This window comes from Gymnogyps californianus, chromosome 2, assembly GCF_018139145.2.
Source record: "Gymnogyps californianus isolate 813 chromosome 2, ASM1813914v2, whole genome shotgun sequence".
Lineage (NCBI taxonomy): Eukaryota > Metazoa > Chordata > Aves > Accipitriformes > Cathartidae > Gymnogyps > Gymnogyps californianus.
In genome coordinates this window covers 64,500,445-64,528,249 of record NC_059472.1, presented here as the reverse complement: position 1 = coordinate 64,528,249, position 27,805 = coordinate 64,500,445, and positions in this window count along the sequence as shown.

The following is a 27,805-nucleotide window of genomic DNA, read 5'->3' as shown; positions in this document are numbered from 1 at the left end:
ACAAGCTCCTCTGCGCAGATCTGCCAAATGTAGCTCACACATGATCTGCCACGCTGTCAGGTTGTTGCTGTACTGGTGCTCTGCGAGGTGAGTGGAGATGAGACGAGGCATTATCGAAGGACTAAACTTTCACCTCACAAACCCCAGACCCAGGTCACAGGAAAATTGTAAGGACCACAATCTAGACGTAGTGTAAACAGTGAGAGTTGTTAATCTACATGTTATTCTTCATTTAAAAAATGTGCATTGATAACTCTGTGGACATAATAATTAATAATTATGACACTCCCTCAACTCTCAGATTATAAAGGAGATTGGTAACTCCTGCATTTATTTTACTTTTTTTTGTAGTTAGTATGATATTAGGGCCATATTTTCAAACCTTGTTTTGCTATTATGCGAGTACAAGATGTGGAATAAAATCATGATATTAAAAAAACAGGAAAATCTCCCATTCATAGGTAAAATATATAAGAACAAGAAAAAGACATAATAATACTTCCTCTAGTTTACCATCCTACTTTTCTGAAATCAGTCCATCTTAACCAGAAGCTGTGTCTTCATATCTAATAGTCTTGATATTTCTTTTTCTTTCTTTTTTTTCCTAGTCACATTGGGAACTTACCTGAACATCACCAGCAACCAGAATGACTTGTGCTTCTGCGTTTATTCACCATATACATACTTCTGTTTGTCTAAATCCCATACCTACTCATTTTATTTGCTGCTGTCTAGTTTCTATATTGTCAGAAACAACAAATTGTTTTCTGTGCACCTTTCACATGCTACCCATGATTTTACAGAGCTTTATAAGATCCTTCTGCCTCATCTCTTTTATGGGTTGAACAGTCCTAGTCTATCTTTCCAGACACAGAAGTCTTTGATTTCCCTTGTCATTCTTCCCTGTACACTCTTCCTTGTTGTTCTGAATGCTAAATATTCCAAACTCTACTAAAAATTACTAAAAATATTTATACAATAAAATGTACTTTATAGGATCTTTTCCAAGACCTCACTAGGAATCTGTTGCTCAAATAATGCTGCATTAAGGTAAACATTATCATATTCATCAACTGTTCGATTTCTTTTTCATTCTGTATAATTGAACAGATCTAATTAGGTTGCAGAATACTGATCATGCACAGATCATGCTATAATTTGTAATGTAGCTGGACAACTGTTAGAAATTAGGATTGGATTTAAAAAAAAAAACAAACCTCCAGGATTAGGCAAATGAGATCAATTTGAAAATCATGTCCAAGTAATGCAAGGTGGAGTACAGGAGATAACCTAAAGAATAAAACAGATATCCAAGTAGAAGAAATTTGAAAAGTGAGAAGTGGTAAAGCCAAAAGGTATATACATGGGTGATGAAGGACAAAATTCTGTGGTGTCACACAGCAGTGAAAAAGTATGTGTGATTTTGGCCAGCCTCTATGGGAGTCATTACACTCCTGATGTATGGAGGCAAAAGTCCCTCTTTGTATGCACTAATGCAAACCTTACTTAAAGCAGTTTGCTCAACTTTGCACATTTCATTACCAGGGGGATCCTGGATCATGGAGGGAATTCAGTTAGAGAAATTTAACAGTAAAGGTTGTCTAAAACATGAGTAAATGGAGATGGAAGGGAGTTTAGCATGACAACCATCTACTAATTGATGAAGTCAATATTAGCACCTAGAAGAAAAAGAATAATTTAAGATGGTACAGAATTCTTGGTAACAGGATCCATTCAGTTGCAGCATAATTTCATAAGGCAAATCAGCTGTGATAGTTACAAAGCAGACTGGCTCAAACACCAGCAAATGTATTCTCAGGAACAATGCTGCAGTGGCATGAAAATACGTATTCCAGCTTTACCTTCTGTATTATTATCCACAGTCTGCCTCCTTCCCATAAAAAATAAATAGCCTCCATATCTCAGAACAAATGGATCCCAGATTTTTCACAAGGATTGAGGTAGTTCACTGAAAAGCTCTCATTTCCCTTCTACAGAAAAAAGAATTGGAGGGTGCCCACAACGAACTGAGGTCCTCTTTATTTTCTGCCCGTTGTCATCCGAAGTAAATCATCTCGGTAGGGAAGCAAACTGGGAGTCTAATATTCTGTCTAGAATCAGCTTTCTACCTTGGCCTGATAAACTTGCTCACTCCTCCAGCATCCACTCAGTGTCAGCTCTCAGGAGCTGACTAGGAAATTGCCTCCTTGACATGAGGCAGCAATGTGCTACCAAAGTCTTCTCTACAGTGCCACTGGCATGCCTTTCATTTTAAAATGGTTCCTGGAGATTACACCTCAAAGTACCTGGAGGTGGAAAGAGAGTTAACATTTAAATGGCTATAAACATTCTAGTTATATATAAACACCGTCTAATGTATCTTTCTCCATTCCCTCTTGTCTACCAAGCTGTATCTTTTTCTCTGCTGAGATTTGTTATGGACATTTTTACCAGAGGGAGAAGTTTGCTGTGTCAGTAGCCAATCTAATCAACTCCTGCCTTGAATCTTCCCATAATGAGCTTTCAGGACCCCACATAGAACAAAACCCCACAGTGGGTCCTCACTTCTTTTCCCCATATGTCCACTCATCACTGTGTTCTCCTTTCGTAGCAGAGGCACAGAGAAAAATGACAGCCATGGAGGGAGAGGAGTATCAACTGCTGTGGATAAATCAATCCATCACAAAAAAAAAAAAAAAAAAAAGAAATTCTGCCATGAAACTTAATCACTAAAGGTCGTGTCGGGGAGTGAGGAACAGATTAAATTAGCATAGTATTAGATATGGAAAATGATTTCTGTCAAAATCATCTTTACCACAATTATAATATGTTAATTACGTATTTCATTAAGGAAGTTGATTATGGTTCACAGATGAAATCATGCAGACGAAGACACCTGGAAGGAAGCACTAGAGCCTGAAGCCTCTTCTCTCCCTCTCTCTCACGCACACGCACATGCACGCACACACACACAGAATTAGGTACACGCACTCTTAGGTATAAAAGCTTTACCCAATATAGTTCAAAGATTATTGAAGTGCAGCTGTGTCTGGTTAGGGCAGAAACTCAGAGGAATAAAGGAAAGCATGGTATGGTACATTCATTTTCCTTCTATCAGTACTTAGAATGAACTGTTCGTTTTAAGACTATAACATCCTCTGCCTCTGGTGACATATTGGTGGCATCTAGTACTGTGGGTAAAGGATTTCAGCACTGACTAATGAGATGGTGGCTGTGCGTTTTTTATAGGGAAGAGACCATTCGGCAAATTTTAGCCCAGCTATTTGAAAGAGATATCATCAACCATATGAATGTCATACAATATCTTGCCCTTAGAAGTGGTTGCAGTTCATTTACAGTGAGTTTGGGTACTTGGGTACTGTCAAAAAGTTACATCAGTCAGCAATTACTTATATAATTTCTTAGACTTCTTTTCCAAATAATTGTTTGAATTGTTTGCTCTATTTAGTGAATGGAGCAACATCCTTAGTGATTTGAAAACCCAGCCTCCTTATTTTGGCTAGAAACAATGCAGCCGAGTCTCATACCCCATAAACATTGAGAGACGGAGATAGGAATTTTCACATGTGTATGAGTCTGTGTATGTGTATGTGTGTGTGGTATGTGTGTAAGTGCAAGACAGAGAGGAGTTGTAGCCTACATAAGAAAGAGCTAATTTTATTCAATTCTGACTAAAGGAGCAGCAGAAGTGGAATAAATGGGGTACTCAGTGCAAGGAAGGGAGGAGATTATATGTATCCCTCCAAAAAAAGGTCCTGGAGATGCCCCTGGGAATGAAAACGTCTGAGCCTCAGTCAAATATAATTACCTCATTCTCATATTTCCTAGTGAGTGAGAATGCATCAATGCTTGTGTGCCCTTGTGCTGATAGATTTTGCCACACAGAATAATCATTGTTGGAATTAAGCATAATTGTCAAGAAAGACTTGGTCATCATGAGAAAGACTGTCTCATACAACTGTCCTTTTGCTTTCCAACAGTAATTACTTTAGTAATTAATCTCTGTCATTTAACTGTATTACATTTTGAAAAGAGAAAATGGAAGAAAGACCGGTTTCTGACTAATTTACATCACAGTTTAAAATCCTAGAATAGGGTGAATCAAATGTCAAATTTAGCCCTTTCACAGATTGCTAAAATGGTCTCTTTCTAACATCTAGCATGAGCACGAATGAAGTTAGGTTGCTAAAGTCATCTTCATAATTTCTGCATTGCTTGAAGGTTTCCACTTCAGGTCTCTTAGTTGTACGTAATGGAAGGCAACACACCGAGCAGGAGCCCTGGTCAGAAAAAGGTGAATCACTGCCTAGTGAAATGTCATTTCTGCTGCTAGTCATCATGGTAGGTGCTGCTTACCAGCCATGCAGCACTTGTGAATGCCAACGTCATGCAGTAGTGGCCATGTTTTCAAAAGCAGCTGCTGACTGTGAATGTCGCCAGTGTTTTTGGTGAGCCATGTTGATGAGGCAGAAGTGCTGAGCATCCTTAGTTTCAGTTGCACTAATGCCCAAAACGCTTCTGAAGTTGAGGCTTGAAGTGGGTCTGTGTTGATATCATTGGCATTCTTGCTCTTTAAAGTATTTTAAAGCTGCTTCACTCCTTTTCAACCTTTGAAAATGTTTTCCTTTGCGAAGAAAGGTTATACGTATGACAACAGTCCCTTAATTCCTACTCCCAGAGAGAAGGATCAGCTCAAGGGTTTCACTGTTACGAACAATGACTGCAAAGTCAGGCCCCAGATGCATCCCAGGAAGTACCTTAGAAAAACAAAAATCGTGTTTATTTTGGAGACTGATAAGGGTATTATTTTTTATGATTGATCACTTTCGCTGTCACTGGTCTTCATAGGAATCTGACTCAATTGAGGCTTGCAGGATTTGACCTACTATCAGCTCAGAATCATATGTAAGCCAGGTAAGGTATTGCCATGGATATATTACAGTCAAATATTAGGTATTGCACTGAAAGCCAAACACACTTGTGAAAGAACTGCAGGGTTTACAGTAAAAGCATGAAAACTGCCACGGTCTGAGGTTCTGAGAGTATGACCTGATAAAGATGATCAGATATGGGTCCAAAGCCAATTCCTCTCCTTTCACCAACACTTCCATTTTAGTTGGAATGAATTTTACAGTCCATGTTTTCCTGAAACTGATTGCTTAAAAGATAGAAAACAAAGCAAAATATTAAATCAATGGCTAGGGCTTTTCTTTCTTCTTTTTTTTTTTTGGCACATTTTTAATCCTGGTGTCTTGCTGTCCTAAAAATTAAAAGAATGAATAGTGACAGCTTGAGGTTGTTTGAAAATATTTACAAGCAAAACTCCAAATTAACTTCATAGAATATTTTTTCTAAATAAAAACAGAATGCAGACCTCAGGATCAGGCCTACTGAGTAGGGGTAAAAGATTGTCTGATGGGGTAAATCCACATAGCACCAAGAATTTCTGATCCAGAGAATATGCTACACAGACTCTTGCGGAATATGCGTGCTATGAAAACACAGCTCAGGAGTGAATCATAACTCTGCTATTTTGTAGACAACCAAGTACTCCCTTAACAAGATACAGGGAATTTTTATTTCAGTTGCTATGTAAAGAAACACAAAATGTATGAAAAAAAATTAACAAAGATGTGGGTAGGTTACTAAAGAAGGAAGGATTCAGTTGTGACTGTGTAACAAGAGAGTCTTAATGTGGTACATGAGGAGGAGGTGGAGGATGTAAAGAGCTATGGGAGAAAAAAATGAAACAAAGGTGATTATGGTAAACAGTTATTTTCCTGTCTCTGTCCCCCAACTGTATCCAAGGCCTTTGTGAACACTCTTTATAATATGCCCTTAAACGTCACTGGGCTTTCAAGATCAGCCTTATAGGCAGTGTGTTCTACTGATTTGCATTGCTAATTATATTGTACTAAATTTAGTTTATAGTGATAAAAAATATCAACATGATGCTTTACAGCATCTATGTAATCTGAGCTTTCTTCTTTCAGGACTATTTTTGGGTTATGCAGATAAAATGGCCCCTTGAAACAACCGGGATTTTTTTTTTTTCCTTTTCCATTATGTACCCATTGTGTGATCTCAGTGCTCCAGATGTGATTTCACTGAGGTTCCTCAGCCATTCTCCATCGCTTTCTAGAGAGGAGAAAGGGGGCTTAGGAAGAGTGAGTGATGCAAGGGGGGCTTTTTTACAGGCCCGGTGCATCGTGATTAGAACGGGCTTACAGTCTGCCTATGTACATGGAAAAATCTCCCAGCAATTGACCTGCTAAGTGAATATATATTAGAGAGCAGTAAATAAAAAGGCTATGAGGTTTTAGTTAACAAGAACTGACTGATACTTAAAACCCAGGTTCTGCCCCCCTCCCTACTCCTCCTCAGTGCTAGCTTGTTATCCTTTCACACTGGACAATACAACAGCACGTCTGTCTCTCCCCCTCTTCTCCCCAAATCAAAGATCAAAGGCTGCATTTGTAAAGCAAATAGTTGGAGAGCTACAGCCGGGTTTGATGAAAACCCACTCCAGGCCTCTTGGGAGATATTACCTTCCTCATTATTCCACTGATTGGCCTTATTTCATCCAAGGATTACTGCACATTCTCCTGACGGCTGATGAGCAGCTTCATGAATATACAAAATAATCCGGCGGCACTGGGCCAGCACTGATTATTATTGTGAAACTCGGAGGAGCAGCTTCAAATGAGCTGCTGGAGACTGTGGAACTCTTCCTCCCCGTTTTCCATCTGATTTTACCACAAGGATCCTTATTAGGCTATTTTTCACATGTCTGTGAAGAGAAGGAGAAAGAGAGAGAGAGATTGCATCTAGTTAAAAATGATCAGGGAATTCTGGGTACCAGATGTTTTTTGCTTAATATTGCAAAATGGCTTTTATTAGATTACACTAAGCACTTACTAACTACAGTTAAACTGCTTTGCAGAGAAACCTGATGGGAATGCTGCCCTAAATAGCTTCTTTTTATTTATTTATTTTTGGGGGAGCAGCTTCATCTTGTGTGGGTGGGCAGGCGGGCGGGCGGCGAGCATGTCAGCGCGTGCACGAGCAGGCCGGCACGCGAGTGGGTTTGCCTGAGACGACCGAGCGCTGGAAGGCTGCGGTGCCGAGGAGAGGCTGTGCGCTGACGCAGTGATCAGGGCCTGCGCGTCAGCCCGGGAGTAATACGACTTCAACCTGCCCTCTGGCCTCTTTGGCCGGAGACCTTGGCCAAGTGCTCGCGAAACCGCCGGAGCAGAGAGCTAAGGTCTACGTTTTCCAATTCAACCTAGCAGAAACAGTGTTGATGCAAAGCACCTCTGATGGACTCCAAACCAGAGCCGAAAACAACCCTTTCTGAGAAATTCTGACTCCAGATAGGAGCCATTTTGTGGCAGAGACTCTTTCATGTCATCCTCCTCTTTTTCCTTTTTTTTTGTTTTTAAAAGGATGCCCACAGGCTATTTAAAAGTGTGACTGGAAATGGTGGCCCACCTGCGCTCCTGCTGTTCGGGATGCAGCCAGGTAGCTTTGCATTTGACAGAAGCCCTTCCTCTCCCAGACCTTTCATCTCAATTAAGTCAAACAAGAATGTTCCCCTCTTGGAGGCCTCTCCCAGCCACAGCCCCAAACAGAGCGCCTGATTTACAATGCTGCCAATTTAATATCTGATAAACGGGGACCCTGTAATTGTCATTTACAGTTGGGTGCACTTGTTTTTAGTGATTGTGAACTACTGAACTGCCCCGTGCTATAAATGTCTTATCCTACACTTCGTAATATGTCACATGAAATAAAGGACTGACACCAGTGACTCCCTGCTCCCTCGAACCCCATTAACCACGATTAAACCACGTTTTAACCAGGTATGTTATATTTTCTCAGCAGAGAAGTCAGAAAATCTGCTGCACTTCCTCTGACAGTGACGTGCTGTCTCCTTCTTTCACAGGAGACAGGCTGGTAGCTCACCAGAGAGACCAGCTGTTAACCCTTTCTGGAGATGGCATGAACTCTGCCACACAGCTGTTGGGCGCTTGCAAGCTCCTGTTATGAACTAAAGGTTACTTCTTGCTGTGCATTCAGGTTTAAGCATTCTTTTTTTTATATTTTATTTGAAATTGTCAAAGAATAATATATTGGCCACTTTTATAAATACGCTTAATAATAGATCAGATGGTTTGTCTTGCTGGAAGCCCATTGCTGGGAATGAGTTAGCGGGGAGAGACTGACAAGGCAGCCTTTTCTTTTTTTAAACAGTGTCTTGATGAACAAACCAGTGCTGTATTTTAAACAAGGCTTTTGCACTGAGCTACCCCAGCACGGTAATTTAATGAATCTACATTTCATGACTGAAGTGATAAGGATGAAACGTTTTAAAATAACCAAAAGGTAGATACACCAAAAAAGTCTGATGAAACATTAAATGAATGTAGTGTAACACATTATCTTTGCTTCTGCACATCCAAAAAGTGCAATGAACTAAAACATTGCATTAAGCCAAGAATAAAGCTAAAAATTAAATTGGCTTAGAAAGATCTAGTGTAGTGGTTTATGCACTAAGAACGCAGTAAATTTGGTCATTTAATATCATTCTCTTTACCTCTGATATGCACATTAAAAGCAAACCAAGACTCATGGTAAAAAGTCAGAAGAAAAGGCCAGAGCTGAACTTTGGCATTTGATATGCTTATCTCTTTTTAAACACACAATATTAATTGTTGTTTTATTTACTGTATAGTTGTTCTCGTTGTCTGTTGTTCAGGTGGTGTGAATACCCTGAGACATGAAATACAACAAGATCTGTTACAGATTAAAACAGGATCCAATAAAGAAGACGTATTCAAAAATATAATACTGCCCCTTCAAATCAATAAATAAAGACAAGCATTTCATACACTAATGCATATATCTATGACCATTATAAATTAGTTGCTTGCCAGAAAATACACTTCTTAGCACAAGTGCCATTATTTAAAGTTGTCTGTTTAATGCACACTTAGTATATTTTCTCATCCAAAGCTGCACTGCATAATTAGACAACATCCATTCTTAAAAACTAAAGTAGATGCCAAAAATGTAATACATAAAGCATGACGTTTTACAAATTTACATCTTCAAAAGTTATGTGTGGTTTCAGATAGAAAAAAATTGCAAAAAGATCACTATATTATAATGGCCCGGGTTTCATCTTAGCTTGCTCCATCTGTCAGCTGGCAGTAATGTAAGTTATAATGCACTCATTCTTATTCAACTTCAGTGAATGGGTATTTTCCAGGGTAGTTCTATTAAGTGGACGACTAGATAGGTGTCTTAATAGTTTGCTGAATTATGGTTGTTTAAGTCTCGGTTAGATCAATGGGTTGATTGCTGGTTCTTTTCCCAGAAGGCATTTATTGTCTTCTAAGGTGAACACAGATCTCTGTCTGTATTCCCAGCGTGGATGGGTCTCCTGCAACCTATTGGTCATATGCAGCAGAAGCTCTTTCTTACCTTTTCCACTTGGGACCCCTTGGGAGGGCTCTCCTACCCCCATCCCACCCAGACGGGTGAGGGTGTCTGTCTCCTCCTGCCCTTTTTCAGCAGTATGGAGCAGCCAGGGTGGTGCCAGTTGCCTTGGTGAGAGCTGTGACACAGTCCTCTGTTCCCTCATTGGCCTTCTGCACAACAAGCCACAACTGATCGACCAGAAAGGCGAAGGAAACTGTGGGCCCACTGAGAGATGCAGGGAACCTAGTGACAAAGGACATGGGAAAGGCTCAGTTGCTCGATGCCTTCTTTATCTTAGTTCATTGGCAAGGTCCTCTCTCAGGCCTACTGAATAGCTGTGGCTGGTGGCAGTGTCTGGTAGAGTGAGGTACTGCCCGTGGCAGAAGGAGATCAGACTATGAACCAGTTTTGTGAACAGGGCATGTACAAGGCCATGGGACCAGCTGGGCATCTGATGCTCCTGAGAGAGCAGGCCAGTCTTGCTGTGGGGGTGCTCTCTGTTCTTTTTAAAGAGTTGTGGAGATCAATGACATGGAGAAAGATCTGGGAACCTACAAGTCAGTCACACTAATGGCAGCCCCTAGAAAGATCAGGGATCAAAGCTTCCCAGCACCCATTGCCAAGTGCACGAAGAACAGAACAGTGAAAGAACATGCTGTTATTTACCAAAGAAGGCAAATTGTGTCTGAACAACTTGATTATCTTTTACATTGAGATGACTAGCTTGGTAGATAAGGGGAAAGCAGTGGATGACATCTACCTTGACTTTAGCATAGTCCTTGGCACTTTCTCCGTAGTGCCACTGTAGACAAATTGGAAAGATATAGACTACAAGGAAGACTGCATGGTAGGTGAAAAACTGTCTGGACTGCTAGGCTTAAAAAGTAATGGTCAGTGTTTTGAAGACCAGGTGGTGGATAGTTACTGGTGGCATTCTTTGGGCACTAATACTGAGGCCTGTGCTCTTTACTGTCTTCATTAACAACCTGAGTGATGGGATGGGATGAACCTTTATCAAGATTCTGGATGACACCAAACTGGGGGGGTGTGTGGCAGTGGAGGCTGCCAGTGGAGGCTGGGAGCAGGGCTGCCAGTCAGAGAGACCCCAACAGGCTGCAAAAAGGGGCTGACAGAAACCTCAAGAAGTTCAAAAAGGCAAATGCAAAGTCTTGCATCTGGGGTGTAAAAACTGCAACGGTACAGGAGAGGGGGTGATTGGCCAGGGCAGTCTCAAAAAGGCATCTGGGAATCCTAGTGGACAAGTTCAGTATGAATCAGAGCAGTGAAGGCAAGCTGCAATAGAAAGAGTGTGGCCAGCAGGTCAAGGGAAGTGATTATTCCCTGCTGTTCAACCCTTGTGAGACCACATCTGAGTAGTGCCCAATTCTGGGGTTCTGCGGTGCAAAAACAACATAGACAATGTGGAGGAAGTCCGGCAGAGAACCAGCAGGCTGTCCAGATCACATGAGGAGAGGCTGAGAGAACGGCTCTTGCTTGGGGGATCAATCTATTTGATAACTCTACTAACTACCTGCTGGAAGGTTATAGAGGAGATGGAGCTACGCTCTTCCCAGTGAAAGGACTGGAGGTAATGGGATCAAGCAGCAGCAATGGAAACTCCAATGAGAAACACAGCAAAAATTCTTCATGATGAGAGAGATCAAGCACTGGCCCAGGTTGCCCAAGGGCTGTGAAATCTCCATCCTTGGAGATATTCAGAACTTGACTAGACAACGCCCTGGGCAGCCTTGACCTAGCTTTGAAGTTGGTCTTGCTTTGAGCAAGAAGGTGGACTAGATGACCTCCATAGATTCTTAATTATACTGTGATTCTAATCGCTTAATATGTTCTTGATTTTATTTTTATGGTTACATCAGGCACTGGTATTTAAGAGCTATCACAGATAATCAATTCCCTGACTCCTGGCCTGTCTCCTTTTTTCCTATTTTCCCTATGGTCTATGGCATTTTGGCTCTGCTTCTTGTCTCACCTGGCAGCCAGCTTGTGCCTCTCAGCAGCTTTTGCACGATGCCACAGGAGAGCAAAGGCTAGTGGGCTGTACAAGCTGGCCAGCGTGCCAGGAGCCTTTGTGCTTCTGCCTGTTAATCACAAGGTGCTACTGAGGTGTGTGAGCCGGCCAGCGTGCCAAGAGCCCGTGCATCAGCCACACAAAGAGAAATGAGCTAGCAGCAGGCAGCAGCAGATTGCAGAGATGTGTCCCAGTGCTGTCAGGGGCAAGGCCTGAACCACCCACAGCAATTAGTGCAGTCAAATCAGATGTAACAGCAGCCAGTTGGACCAGGGCTTGCTGCCTCACCTTCCTACTGGCCTGGTCACTCCCCATGCACCCCATCATGCAGGCACCCTCGTTTGTTATTGGGAGGGGAGTTAGAATCACATTATGTTATATTGCATTGTATTAGATTATATTAATTGTATATATTATATTATATTAGTTACATTATGTTACATTACATCATGTTATGTGTTGCTCTGGAGTCACTTTCCCAGTCTGGAAGTCTCCATGCTGCCACCATGTTTTGCTCTCTGCAGGTGTCCATCCAGCCCGTAAGATGGCTGAAGAGCTGGAAGAGGCTCACACTCCCCCCTTTCTGTCCTCTCACGCAGTGCAACAGATTTCACTAAGCAGCTGAAACTGGAAGCGGGTGTCCTAGCCTCAGGAGAGCGGGGAATGAGGTCAGAGGAGAAGCTGCCTGTTGATAGCCTGCTCTTTGCTCTAGCAGAGACACTAATGTTGGAGGAGAGCAGGGAGAAATGGCAGAGCTGGGTCCTCAGCATCTTTTACTTAAGGACAGATATCTGCTCATCTTCGAGGCAGGGGGATCTCTGTCACAGTGGGTTCAACCCAGTAAATCAGCATGGTGTTGATTTGTAAATGGTTGGTCTCATTTACTGCATTCCTCTCTGCAAGCTGAGCTTGTGCTAAGCTGCTGGAGCCCAGCCTCACTTTCCTCCAGCCGCTCACTTCCAAAAAATTATTGACGTTGCCTCCAGCCCTCGGATGTTAGTGGTATTTTTGTTTTATGTCTTTCCTAACAAGTTGACACAACTTAACAATGTTGGTCTTGTCACCAGATTATTCTTCTAAATGAGACAGTTATTCACAGTGAGTCATTGAATATTTTACAACATGGTTACAGTAGCTGCTCCGACAGGCACCTGTGTATAGATGAGAGTGTATGTACTGTCACGGCACTGTCAAATAGGAGATGTTTGCTCTACCTTTATTTATACAAACCCTTCACCCCCTCCTCCCCCTTGCTCACAGTCTGCCCTTTAATTCTCACGGTACCATCTTTCCACCTTGTTACTGGGGTGGATGCACAGAGATGGCCCTACCGCTACTGTATGCCTTGGGTTCCTTCAGGTGTTTGGGGAAAATACGTGTTATTAACATTGTGCAACTGGAGATGTGACCTGTAGACAGTTTATTTCCTGGCAGACCAGTGAGCTTTGGGAAAGGTAATCTTTCCTTCGGGTGGGGATGGCTTGGGAAACAAAGTTCTTCCAGATTTTCCCTTTTCACCCTCCTGCTTGATTTATTTTTCTGCTTCTTCTAAAGGACTTTATAGCCAAGAACAACCAGGATATCTGCCCAATTGCTTATAAAACCACTTTGTGGCCATCTGGAAATAAAGATCTCTAGTACCTCCTCCCCACCTGAGACCATCCCCAGGGAATAAGTGTGTGTGTATGTGTGTGTATGTGAGAGAGTGTGCATGTGTGTGTGTAAGTCTACAGTAACTCTCCGGTTTGTCCAGGGTTTAGGTAATAAGAGCCTAACTGAGGCTCACCCCAGATTTTTGATACATGTTAGTGATCAGAAAGCCTTGTTTATCATCTGCACCAGGTGACAGGACATCAGAACTGAACCACTTAGCTTTTTTGCAAGGTGTTTTCTCTCCTTTTTAATGTCTGTGATAATACCTGCTTCTCAGATATTGTGGTGTTTTAATTAATTCACATTTTAAAAGTACTTTGAGATTCACAGACACATGTGCTACTTGAATATAAACTATGCTTTTAAGAATTCGTAATTTCTTTGCAGTGTTTTGGTTCCTTTTTTCTCCTTTTTTTTCCCTTGGAAAATAATTGTCCCCAAACTAGTTAAACAGCAGTAGAGTCTGAGCAACAGCAAAAGGCCCTCTATTGTCTGTCATCTTGTACCTTGCACCTTGTCAGCAGCACCTGTGAAAAGCTGGTGTAAAATGGCAGCGTGCAGCTCTGCTAGTACTTTACACTCATTTTGCACAGAGTGAACAGACTACACAAGGTGCAAGGCCCAAAGGCCTATGTTTCTGCCCATTTGGGATATGCTCTTTGCATCAGATCTTGAGATTTCTTCCTTTTATTAAAGTAAACCCAAAGGGGTCCCCTAGAGGCATAGCCAATATTCACTCCTTGTGGGCACACAAATCCAGGATTAGCCTGTGGCTGTTCCCAGGGAAAGTGTTCGCTAGTGAAGTCTGAGCTAGTGTCAGGCAGGTACTGTAATGGAGAAGACCTGCTCTGCCTGTTTATTCATTTGAATTAGGTGCCTCCAGAATGCATATTTGTGTACCCCCAGAGTTTAAAACTCCGTCATGCTTGTGTCCTAAGAGATGCTGTTCCTCTGAAACTGGTTTTCTTTCACATTAGTGTGAATTCTCCTTCAAGTCAGGAGGATCTGACTCTGAAACTTTTCTCTGCTAGTTTCTCCCAGCTAGTGCACAGAAACAGTGAAGATGGGAGATCTTCCAAATTACCAGTTCCCTAAAACTGTTTGGGTTTTTTTTTAAATGCCACAGTTTCAGTTTCACTAGGGGAAGCAGAAGGGAAGACTGATAGAAGCATAATTATTAAAGCTAGGTCTGAAATTATTCCAAGTCTGTGCATCCCCTCCTTTACAGGAAGGCGATGCTGAATCCCTAGCTGCTTCCATAGCTCACTTCTTTGCAAAGGTCCTCTAATGTTAAGTTGAAGCAAACCAAAAGCCCATCACCAAAACTCACCTGAATTCCAATGTGTACACCTGGTTTTTAATCCAAGTCTAGATTTAAAGAGGATAAAGGAGGTCTGTCAATGTACAAGAATATCCTTGGATGGCTAAAAATAATAACAATTAAAAAGCACTGGAATAAACTCTCATTAATAAACTCAATTTTAAGGTATCATCTGGCTTTTCTGACACTCTAATGATGAAAGATGTGAGGTGCAGGTATTACAGATACACAGATGTCTGTCATAAGTAAAAGCAATTATTATTTTTATTATTAATATGTCTTACACCTAGAGGCTCTAACTGAGATAAGAGTCCTATTCATTGTGCATGCAGTCAGACACATTTCTCAGTTTGCCTCATAAGTAGAGAAGAAAGGCAAATAGACATGACCAGGTAAAAAAAAAAAAAAAAAAAAAAGGCAAGATGCACAACAGGCTCAAGCTTGGGTTTTTCAGAGGACCTTTTTTCAGAGAAACCTTAAATATCCTTTAATTTCAAAGTGAGAATGAGAGCTTAACTCTTTTATCCTATTGAAAACCTTAGCCTGACGGACTTGTCTGAGGTCATATGGGAAGCCCATGGACAGGGGCAAAACCTGTCCAGAGATAGCAACGGAACCCAAATCTCTAGAATGCTTTTGCACAGAAATAGTGTTTCTTCATACAAATAACTGTGTTTGGGCTCATGTCTAGCTTAGATTAAAGAGCGATGGATAAACATCTATCCTAGTTACCACCACAACCATGAATTTTAAGGGTTAGTCATCCCCGAGACCTGGAATGGCTCATTCGTGTGAGACAGAAATATTTCATTCAGTCTTGCACCCCTAGAAAGCTGACACTCCTGGGCAATGAAGCTCCTTTTTCCTTCCTTTGCTTTCTCGGTGAGTGATCTTGACTGCATTTCCACCAAAACAGAGATGCAATATCTCACAAAGTGGTGCACTGCATGTTTCTGCCGGCATTCATTGGCTGCGCCTCGCGTGTAGGGCAAAGGCTTAGCCTCTAAGATTTGTTGGCAGCCTCCTGCTCTTTGTTCTTCAGAATGTGAAAATAGTGTAAATAGCAGCATCTGCAATTGCTCCTGCTGCTCTGACTGCCAGCCAAGTCAGATCCCCCTCCCCTCGGAGAGCAGTCCACATGCTGCACACAGGACTGGACCGGGGAGGAATTATATGCGGTGAGAGTGCAGCCTCAGGAGTGCCGTGAAGAATACGGGCCATCAGACAGGGAGGCAGATAGACTGCCTCCGAGTTCGGCTATTCCCAAATGAAATTTAAAAAAAATCTCTTCCCCACATCATGACCCTTATATATTTTTTTAGGATTTTTGTGACTAAATCTATCTTGCTACCAAAAATGTTTTAAAGAAAGGGAGAAAATAATTCACTCGCTGTTTCTCTTGTGCAAGGAGAGCTCTATTCCAAGAGCAACCAACCTTCCTGCAGTGATCCTATACCTTCCCGTCCACATTCTTACACTGAACCCATCATTACAGTTCAGAGATTTTAGCAGCTGGGTTCACTCTTTTTCTGTTTATGTAGTGGGTTTAAGCATTTTTAAATGTGTATGTAGAAACTAAGTTCTAGGAATGCTGAAAAACAATTAGCTTTTTTTTTTTCCATATACGTACACATGCATACATGCATACTATATACATATATATATACCTGCCACAGCAGATTTTTTTTTTCCTCTCCAGCTCAGGTTGAAAAGAGAGTTAAGTCCTTTTTCAGGTGAAAAGCATTTAAAAATACCTGTTTGTCCATTTGAAATTAGCAAAAGAAATGGAACCGTGGGCAGGCAGAGAGATACATGTTCATCTACGGTTTGCAACAAGAGAAGCTGGCAAAGAGCCCTGGAGTAAAAAGCATGCCCCAGAGAGATGCTGTTGATGGAAATGTTCTGCATGCTTCTTTCCAACCAGCACTATCAGACAGTGCCACCCCAAAAGCAAACCTGTCTCATGCATAAAAATGGCACAGCAAGGTCAGTGACATGGATGAATTGAATCAAAGTATCTTGTAAGCAGGCAACTGGCTGGACTCACAGGTAGCTGATGGCAAGATTAAGGGCTTAAACCTTACAGAGAGACAAAAAAAATTCCTGGGCATGCACATGGACAGAAGCATAATTTTTGTGTGTGCTAAGTTGTGATTTTACACCATTTTTTTTTCTTACTTTATCTAACTACTGCAATTTTCCTTCTCTCTTCTGTATACTTCAAGAGACAGATTGGACATAAAACCGAGTTTGCAAAAGGATTCAAGTTCTACCTTGGCTGCATGGCAGCTGTCCTGAGCTGATGCTTCATCATGAAGCACATCTTATTTTGCACTTTAAGCAAAACATTAATTATCTTTCTAAATTCTGTTTCCAACCTCTCCTCCTTTCTCTCTTAACACAATCTTTCAACTCTAAAACAGCGGCATAGCAGCCAGAGTCCCACCCTAGCTTCAGAGACCTATGCTTCATTGTGAGCCCACCTTAACATCAAGATTCACAGCTTCCAACTACATTACTCTCCTGTATTTATTTTTTTTATTTGTATCATTCCAACACATGCCAACCTCTAGCACATAAAATGCTTGGCTCAGAGGAACAGACGTATACAGCTGCACTGTAATTGTATAAAAAAAGCACACTAATAACTCTTCAGTGCATTCAAAAACTCTGCTCATTGCAGGAGTCTGGGCAGATTGGCACATGGTGCATAGGCGTAGATTACACAGTGCTTAATGGCTAAAACTGGAGTGCTGTATAGCCCAAATACACTCACTTTAAATTCAAGAGAATGAGGCTTTTTCCTCCTTCCCAACAAGTGAATTTTAACCAAACATCACTAGAATATTTGTGGAAAGCCAAGTGTGCAGTATGTAAACACAGAGGACTGCAATGGGAACCAAAGTCTAAGAGATAGGTTCTTTTAGCAAGAGGGAAGAAACACCCTATGGGAAAAGTGGCCAATCAAAACAGCTCAGATTTTTAATGCCAATCGCTCATGCATGAGTTACAGACCAATCGTTACCTGTAGAAATTATTTAGCCAGTAGTTTTGAATAATAAGTCCATTTTGAGGAAATTGTGAACTGCTCCTTGGGACTTCAAGAACAGAAAAGGGAGCAAAATGCATTAAAAAGATTATTTCTTTCAAATTATCCACCTAAGTGTCTTCCTATGTGCAGTCTGAAGATAGCTTTTCAATGTTAAATCTGCACAGAGCATGCTATTAGATTTTCTATGGTTTATGTGAGTGAAAAACTGAAAGCCATATTGGAAAGTAGTGTTCTTATTTTGTACAAAGATTATCACATTTTCAGTACAGAACTAACATTCACAAAAGCAGGCAGAACTGCACATGCTGTGAGCATACCACTCCAGCTTAAAAGCTTTAATTCAGGAAAGTCACTCTGTTGAGGAAAAAGGAACGTAAGCACTTGCCTGACTAGGAGTGTTTAAACTGCTTTCCTAAATAAGGATAGACCGGAGCACGCACTTAAGTGGTTTCCCACACCAAGGGATTACACCTCCAACAATTTTATGAACTAATTTTGAATCTAATTTAGGGAAACCGAGCTGTGCCCACTCCTCCTCTGGGCACGCGCTCCTCTCAGCCTCACATGGGTATTTGTCGTCAGCCGTGCATTCAGTGGCCACTCGTACCCCCGAAGGAGCAGGCTGGGTCCGGTCACTGCATGGGCTGATTCTCTTACTGCAGCTGCTGCACACCATAAACGCACTGAAGGGGCCAGCAAATCAGTAAGCCCTAACCTCCCCTGCAAACTCAGGGGGGGGCTAAGCTAGGGGAGACTTTTGGGACTTTGGGAGACTCTAGAGCTGTAACAGTAGCCTCATTTTTTTCCCATGCGCTGGCAAGTTGGAGAGACAAAGAAACCTCCTTTGGGCAGTTTGGTCTGATATCTACTAAGGTAAAGAGGACCCACAGCCTTGGAGACAACCAAGGTGTGTGTATCTACAGCAGAGAATCTTTTCTTTTGCTGGCCTGAAGCTGAGGCAGTGCAGATATAGTGGTTGCACCTGAGGGTGTCAAGTGCAAGAAAGGATCAGATTTGATACAGATATCTAATAAAAACAGAGTACATAAGAAAAGAGAGAATCCATATATATATATATATACACACACATATTCCAAACATCTTTTTGTCCCTATTGACGATAAACACATTGGCTGAGAATATAATTTCCTGTAGCTTTTGGGTTTCTGTAACATTTTCAAACATTTAAGGCACAGTCTGGAAACTAAGCTGACAGACACCACCCTTGAGCGATATTGGCTTGCCACTGACCTCGTGCACCAGTCAAAAAGAATAGCCTGCTCCATCTTTTACCCTGGCACGTGACTTCAAAAAAATCAAACAAGCATTTCTCATTACACTTATTAAATTTGAGTATGGCTTGTTATTAATTGACTGAGGTAAAACAAAACCTGCTCACTGTAAAACATAATTATTTAAGCTAAAGTGCTGATGACTTAAAATGTCATGTTATAGCATATAATCTATGCTAAAATGAAAGATAGAAACATCTCCTTTGGCCCAATTGCACTGAATTCAGTGCACTTGTTATGACCAGAAAAGTAAGACTTGAGATGAACGCAGGAGATGGGTGCTGTGTTTATCAGTCACCAACTGCCTCGGCTTTCCCTACTCCTATGGAAACAGCTGATCAACCAGCTACGGGAATATGGAAAGCCTTCCAGGGGACCGGGCCATGCCCATGCCTAGTCAAAGAGCAAATCAAAGTATTTACCTTCTATGTAGAAGCAGCACAATAAGATTTGCTTCACATATGTCCCCAAAGGTGTCTGTGACCTGGTGGGTTTCTTGCAGTCCCTTTCTTTCTCAAGCAGTTTCTAGTTTTCCCGTGTACTTTAATTTGGAGGGGAAAAGGGCTTCCTATTAGTAAATAATTCATCTATCATATCTTAGATTTATGAAGTGACTTTGCTTCACCAAAGAGCATTACAAATGGCAGGCTAGTTCATCCCTTCTGATTTTTGCCATGGAAGAGAAAGCTAGTTCAAATAGTCCAGAAATCTGCCAGAGGAGGAGGGAGCTGATCACGACGCTGTCATCCTCCCCTTTGCCTGTAGCTCGAAGGACGGCTGCGTGTGTGAATTCTGCCTGACTGGAGGTCCACTGAGATTTGGGGCTGGGAAGGAGCTCAAGTAAAATGTGTGTCCTGGGCAGCTGCGAGCCCAGGAGGACCAACATTATATGTGGCATAAATGTCTGATAAATCCACATGGGAATACACATGGAAGTAATGACTTGGCTTAATCAATAGCAGCTGCTAGATTCACTTCTATGCTATTGTATCTCATCAGGGCATGAGGTGTTTTGGCATGCAATGGGTCCTGCAGGATCTGTGGCAAGCAGTGTAGTTTGGGGGAAACATTGTAAAGGGTCTCAGCCCCCTCCAAATGCGTGAAAAGTCTGTGGGGTGTTACTGGAGTCTCCTAACTTTGGCATCCTCATAAATTTTTGTGGCTGAGGTGGAGGTGCCTAGGGTTAAATTCACCAACGACTAATGATGAGCATTGTGCAGCCTCACCTTTATGCACCTTGTGAGCAAGGCAGAATCCAACCCCCTAAATTATGCATCTAGGCTCCCCTTCAAAATCAGAAAAGTCTGCTGCCTGAGAGTGGCTTGTCACAAGCTGACATGCTGAGCCAGGAACCACTAGGAAATGGTTAATCTGGTTACTCTGTAAGGATTAAGTAGCATGGGGACTAGTCCTCAGGTTTCCTTTTATCCCACCAAGTGCTTTAACCAAGGGTTAAAGAATCACTGATTTCGCCCCCCCCGCCCCCCGCTTTGTTTATTCAGTGCCCTTCTCCCCTCTTTCGGTGGTGAATACCCCCTCCCCAGTCAGGCCTCCTCTGCAGGGAGGGGATATGAACTGGAGTTCGCTCTGTGACAGAGTGTGAGTCCATGAGCATGTGCTCCAATCTGCGAGCTGGCGGACAGACCTCTGCTTGTAGGAGAGGTGACTGAGGGAGGGGGAGGAGAAACAGTTCCTTTTTCCAGGGGGCTCTGCGTGGACGCAGATATATTAGGCACGCTCGGAACATGCACCAAAACAGTGAAACATTTCCACAGAGCTATCTATCATAGCACGAAGACATGCCCCAACAAAAATTCACTTGCGGAAAGGGTCTCACTTTGCACTAGCACTGTGATGGGAAATTCGGAAGGGTTGTCCCCCTTTCCTTCTTTACTTTCTGCAGGGTATCTGTACAGCCAGAAAGGACATCAAGAGGGGTTTTTTCCCTGACCTGTCACTGCCCCGCAAAACAGAATATTTTCTTTTTCAGCTCCTCCTGTGTTTGAGACGTTGGTACTTGCCTTCCAATGCTGCTTTTGCCATTGAAAGGGAATTACCCCAGTGGATCCTGCTTGTGACAGAATGGAGCTTGACAATAAACACAGAGAAATGGCATCCTAAGCAGAGGGGATTTCACTGTGAGCATGTGTCTATATTGACAACCTTCACTGTCACAATCCTTCACCAGTCCAGCTCTTTTACTTATATAGCACAAGGCATGGGGTTTCATTATTATCCCAAATGTATATAACCCGTACCTTCTAAGAAACTTCTGTTTACAGTTAGGAAAAGGCAAAATTAAAACCCATCCAACAGAATGTGTGCATATGGACACCATGGACCTATACACACCTTCCATAACACAGGTTTTCCACGCACATATTTACTAGCCTACACTGGGACCAAGACCAGCTGCTGTAGGCACAGCAGAAACTCAGAGAAGAGCTCTCCTTCCTCTGTGGAGCCTGGAGCTATGCCCACCACCACTCCATGAGCTTTATGGAGCTCCAGGATGGAGCTGGCCTTATGGAGGGCTGAGGGAAGGGCAAGGGAACGAGGCACCCTGAGCATGTCTGGGAGTCTGATAACAAGTCAGTCATCCATGTGACGGTATGCCCTACACATTCAGTTGAAACCAGCTACCCTTTCTCGCCTGAGTAACTGATTCCTCCATCTTTCTTTCAGCATAGACCTCTTTAAATATTGGCAGCATTAATGCCGGGGCTTAAGAACATCTGGGCATATTTGCGATAGGACAGCAGTATTAGATCTGTCACAATAATGTCTGGTGCATCCAGAACACTCATGCGCAAGCACCAAAATGACACCGTCCCCTTTTCCTTATTTTTTTTTTCCTTTTTTTTTTTTCGGTACAGGAAGATCATCCAGAATCAACCCAGTAAAAAGAATTGTCATAAAATCTCACACCATTGACTTGTAAATGGAATTGAATCTGTGGAGTCTACATAATGATCCTATCAAAAAGGGAAGGAGCTATCACATTCATATAACAGATGAGATATGAAATGACTACTATGGCAGATGAACACCCCAGAGGTATTTTGCTTTATTCTACTCACTGCGTTTATATCTCCAGTTTCTCTAATTTTAGTTATTTTTTCCTCAGGTCTCAAGACAAGAACAGAAAGACTTTCTTTTCTTTCTTTCTTTTTTCCCCTTTTTTTTAACAAATAACCTCATACAGAAGTCAATAATATAAATACTTATGTTTCCGAGGTCAGTGCTGGGGCTTTATTAAAACTGATTTTTCACAATGTATTTCTCTGCTGTTGCTTCTGCTGTTGCTGCTAGAAACCTTCCAGTCATTTCCCCTTCCCTATAACCGTCATTTGGGTTGCTGAGAAGTTAAAGTACTTGCAGCAGACGGGGGCCAAGTAGTGACAGGCTCACCTTCCTCACTAAAGAAATTACCCTGCTTAGGAAAATCAGATGCAAAGCCCTCCTCCCTCCCCTTCTAACCCTCACACATTCCTTTACATCTCTTACCTCCGTCCCTTTCCCCCTTCTCCCCCGGCCCCCTCTGCTCAGCATTTTGATTAGTGACTACTTAAAATAATCAGAACAGCCACTTAACTGGGAGTCTCACACTCGCACCTGAAGCTAAAACACAGTGTCATAAAAATGAAAAGTCATCAGAATCGCAAAGACTGCCGTTTGCATGCAGCTGCCACAAGAATATATTCATACAGCAGTGATTGTGCAGCGCTGCTGTTAGTCAGCACGGGCTGGATTAGTACACAGACCCTTCTATCACTGCCCTCCAGGGATTCACACCCTGGGTTTAATTAGGGTTTGAGCCTGGTTCTGCTTCAGAGAGATGCTGAGTTAAGTGCAGCCCCAGTGTATTGCGCTGGATGACCTCTGTCTATATGGAACATGCTCCTGCTGTGGCATACACAACACGCGTGCACACCCCTCACACACATTCTCCTACCCCTTTTTTATAAATTATTGGCAATACTACAGTGCACAAGCTGGAGGGTACTGGTTAAACCGTGTGCTTTGGACTTATTAAACATTGCTGGCCCCAGGGAATGAAATGAGCCAGGACTCATTCGTAGGAAGTGTTGTTGGCACTCTCTAATTGTATAGAACAATATAATCCAATGTGATGTAATGAAGATCTATGGAGAAAAACAGCCTTTTCCTTTGAAGAGAATGCCAATGTATTTTAATTTTTATTTCATTCACTGACAGGTCGAGAGATGAAAAGCGCAATGTGATCTTCCACCATATTCTACATACCACGTAAGCCCTATACACATGTATATCCTGTATAAACATGTATCAGTAAACAAGGTAAAGATTGGAGGGCAAACAAAGAGAACAAGAGATTCAGAGTTAAAACTGATGCTAAATCAATCCTTCGTGCCTCTCTCCCATTACACAAAAGAAGGGAAATGTCCCATACTGTGCCCAGAGCACAGATAGCAACCTTTGAATTACAGAGTGGTACTGAAAGTGCAGTGCATCTAACCTTAATCTTATTTAAACTTTTTTATTCTCTTTCATTGTTTTGGTTTGAAAAGCCCTCAAGGAATATTGTGAAATGTGTATTAGCTACCTGAAAGAGCAGTTGTCTCCTATATGAATACATATTTAGAAACTATCCCAAAGTCCCCTGAAGTTAATGGAAATATTTCCATTGATTTCAGCGGGCTTGGATAAGACCTTTAGGCAGTTGTCTAAAAGGAACAGTTTTACTAACTTTATATTTATAATATCTACTTAGATTAGTGATTGAATAAAAATAGAGACAAAGTAGGAAAGTCTTGCAAAATAGGAACAAATACAGTAACTTGTGTTACCGTAACTTGCTTCCCTGTGCTAGTTTCACCTCTCCTTCCTCGGTGTTTGTTTATCACAGGGGAGAGGGATGTAGGCTTTGTGCAGGGCAGTGCTATAGAGAAAAGCACAGCACAGCAGCAAAACAGGGATAGAAAACAGACAAAATGCATGCCACCAAGAACAGAATTAAGCGTGGGTTTACTATAAAGGGTAGCCTACATGGCTTTTCCTGACTTAGTCATAGAGAAATATTTGCCACCTTCGTCCCCTTTTAGCCGTATTAGCTACTGTTACCCGTCTGATTTTGTTGAACCTCAAAACCTGCTCTTTTCAGTGGTCTCCTTGTTACCTGTGTCCCTGTGTGAGCCTTGTTAAGGAATAACGCAGAGAGGAAAGCACAAAAATGGCAGATTTGAGGGGGGATGCTGGAGGGAAAAGACTAGAAGGGAAGAAGGCATGAGATGGTCAAGTATGACCAAGGGAAAAGCATGGAAATGTTTGCTTGCTTATAAGTTACCCAAATCACAAGTTACCTTATGAACATAGGAAGTTTGACTATGGTGCTAGGGCTAAATTCAAATCCAGCCAAAGACTGAGGGGAAAAACCTTAAAGAGCTCCACTCCTGCAAAGGTTGAGAAGATCACTCTGAAGTCTGAGAAAGCAGACTGAAAAGCAAGAATAAAGAAACAGAGAAGGGAAGTGTAGCATGCCTTGTTTAATGAAGGAATGGGGTTTAAAAGCCTGCTTTTCATTTTGCTGGCTCCCTGCCCCTCTCCTCATAAGATGAGAGAGAGGAGCAGGAGAGCAGGTCCCATTACTTCTTTCTCCAGCAACTTTGGTATCTGCTTACTATAGACTTTGCAGCCTTCACCTGAGTACTGCACTTAGCTTCCACAGAGGACCTTCTGGAGCCCCTTCCTCATACCACAGACCCCAAAGGGCTGACCGGTGGCCCCCCAAGCCTGCACCAGCCAAGCTGGCACCTGCTGGGCAGTGGGTGGCAGCCGTGCCCCTTCCAGCCCCTCTGCCCTGGGGAAGCAAAGGGAAACCCATTGTGTCTGCTGCCATGATGGAACTCCAGGGCGGTGGAAGCTGTTGAGCCAGATTATACAAGCACTGGGGGACTTGTAAAACTTTTATTGTCATTTAAATAAGTATTTATGGATTGTTCTGCACTTGTAGTATTTAATTTCCACACCTGGTTATTTACTGTTATTGAAGTCCATAATTAAGCACCTTTAAAAACCATTTTTGAAAGACCGCATGCACATGAGCAGCTCTGAAGGACCAAGTACACTTTTTCACCTTGGTGTGTGAGAGGGAGCCCGGGCCCAGGTAGGCGAAGACCCTCTGCACAGGCACGGAGGTCTGCTCATGCAGCGTGTACTGTGGCATGAGAGACCGAGCCTTGCGTCCATCCTTTCTCCTGATCTCAGATGTTGACAGGTGTCGGTGTCTAACCCAGTTCTCGATGACGATGGGGGATTTCTGCCCTTTATTTAAAGGGGCAACTGGCCCTTGTTGAGTCGATCTGATAACCCTCAGTATTTGTTTGATTATTTCACATTCTGATGAAAAACAAATATTTTTTTCCTTCCTTGGAAAATACATACTAGTTTAATATGCATTGCAAGCTATTTTTCCAGATGCAAAAGACCTCATTCTTCACGGACCTGCACATTGCAATCACCCTGCATCCACAGGGGTTGATGGTTTTACTAGGCATAGAGGAGGTAAGAACTTGGTCCAATATAATGGTTAACTCGGGTCCCTTCCACACCTGCCTCTTTCATACATAAGCCTACATGGAAATATCAGGAGACTCCTGGTTTGGGTTTTTACAAGTGGAAGGATCCCCAAAAGGGTGAGAAAAAGGTCCAAGAAAAAAACTGTCTCTGGCTCTTTACAAGGAGAAATTTGCCATTTGTGCTCCAACCAGATCTTCCTACCACTGTAACGTGGGCTGCAGGTTCCTCTCTTTGGCATGCCGACAATGTCTCCAAGCATGCTGTTCTGAGCAGAATTGCCTCATCGTAACTCATTCAGATGTCCTTCCTGTGAGTCAGAAGCATGAGCATAATGCTTGATGTCTCCAGTCTTCGTGCCTCTTCCCCAACCACACGGCAGTGATACACAGCTTCTGTCAGAGGACAGCGGTGATAGTGCAAACGGAGGTGGAGGGGGAAGACTGGGGTGGGAGAGCAAAGCCTGATATGCTTTGTCACCTTGCAAGAGCCGATATGTTCTTTTCCTTCTGCTTTTGTATGGCTCTGCCCCACCTCCCATGATCTAGACCCAAATAACATTTTCTTTCCTTGATTGGATATAACCTGCAGGTAGCAGGTAAAAATTCAAGGAGCCGCTCACTCGCAGGTCATCCACTCGCATTGGGTTTTCAGTGCTCTCTCATGGGAGCGCTTTTGAGAAGTCTTCCTCGCACTCTCACATCTAAAAGCGCTTTGCTCATCGGAGAGGTTCAGGCAGGGCAGGTCTTAGTGGTAGTATTTTCATGTTGGAGGAAGAACTGCACCACAGCTAACAATAAGCACTTCTTCAAGAGCTAATTGAAGATAGAATGTATAACACCATCTGTAACCAGCCATCTGGTGATTCCCAATAACACTGCCTTCCACACCACAAGGAGGGGAGGAATTTATAGAATAGCAATCTAGTTTGAACAATCTGATTTGGATAAAACGCGAGCCCCTCTTTGCCACCTCCTCAGCCATTATACGTATTCAAACTGTGCAAAACCGCAGCTCTTGCAAGGGTTTAAAAAAATTGCTATCAGACTATGAATAATAATGATGATGATAATCAGAAATGTATTTATTAGTTACCTTTGAACTTTCAGATTCCAGTCAGACAAGATGCAGGAAACTAAAATCTCAGGAGAGTCTTTTTTCACAGAAATGGCAGACCAGTTTTGCATTCCCAGGGGATAGTGCTAGCAGAGATAAGTATCTAAAGTTGGGAATGATTATCTGAGTTGAACTTCCAAACCTTTTGCAGTTCACCATCATTCCCTGTGCCTTCTCTTACTAATACATGAGGGGACTGTAAATTAATGACCACCAACCTGTCAATTGTGAATCAACAATATATTTTACTCGCAGGAATGCAAAACCAAAACAAATCCCCCCCAAACGCCAGTGGTTTCTGATGTGCTCTCGTAACATAAAAACATCTGACATTATTTTTGCCACATATCATTAGTGAAATTTGAACCTGTGGTGAATCCTCAAGCGGCCTTTTCTTTAAACTGTGAGAGAATTTTAGCAACTGCATTTGGTACCCTTGCAAATACAGTCAGAGAATGGTAATATGGACAGACCTTCACTTTTAGCAACACAAATGGCACCAACTATAATAAATATGAGGAGTGATTCCCAAACCGAAGACTGGCAAATAGTTACCCAGCTGCTACAGAAATAGCAAGATAGATTTTTTTTTTTAAAGAAAAGAAATTAAATGAAATGGATATTAGCTGGAAACATCTGTGTTCACCACAGAGCAAAATGCATATTCAGCAGCCAGTTTATTGGCTCTTTAGAGGATGTGAATGGTGCATTGTAAATAATGACACGCCTGTAATAAATTCCCAGTAAAAAAGAGAGGGGGACTGAGCCTGTTCCTCCCACAATTCACATTTCTGGGTCCCTGCTGTGAGTGATGATTCACAGCAGTCACAAATTCCTGTTTTCAAAATGCTATTGTATACTCCAGGGCTTTCATTAAGTTTTACACTAGCAAGGGAAATTTAAAACTTGAGAGAGAGAGAGAGAGGCTCTGTGGTGACATTCATTTAACACTCACTGTACTGCACTGATAGATGTGATAGGAGGGTGCATGTCAGAAATCAGTCTGTGGTGCTTTCTTTAAATGTAAAGAACGGTGCATGAAACCCTGACAGTGTATAAGAAACAATTCAAAAACCACCAAAATTGTGACTTGACAGCTTTTGTGTTTTGGAGGTGTATAAAACATTGCATAAATGTATTGGGCTTCAGCATTTAATTTGTGCTCCTACGGGACAGGCAGCTGTCTTAATTTCCTTCCTGATGCAAGTATATCAGGTCTGTGAATGTTATGTATAAAAGATGTACTGCTCCAGCCTTACAGTTCCAGGATTGAGCTAGCTGCA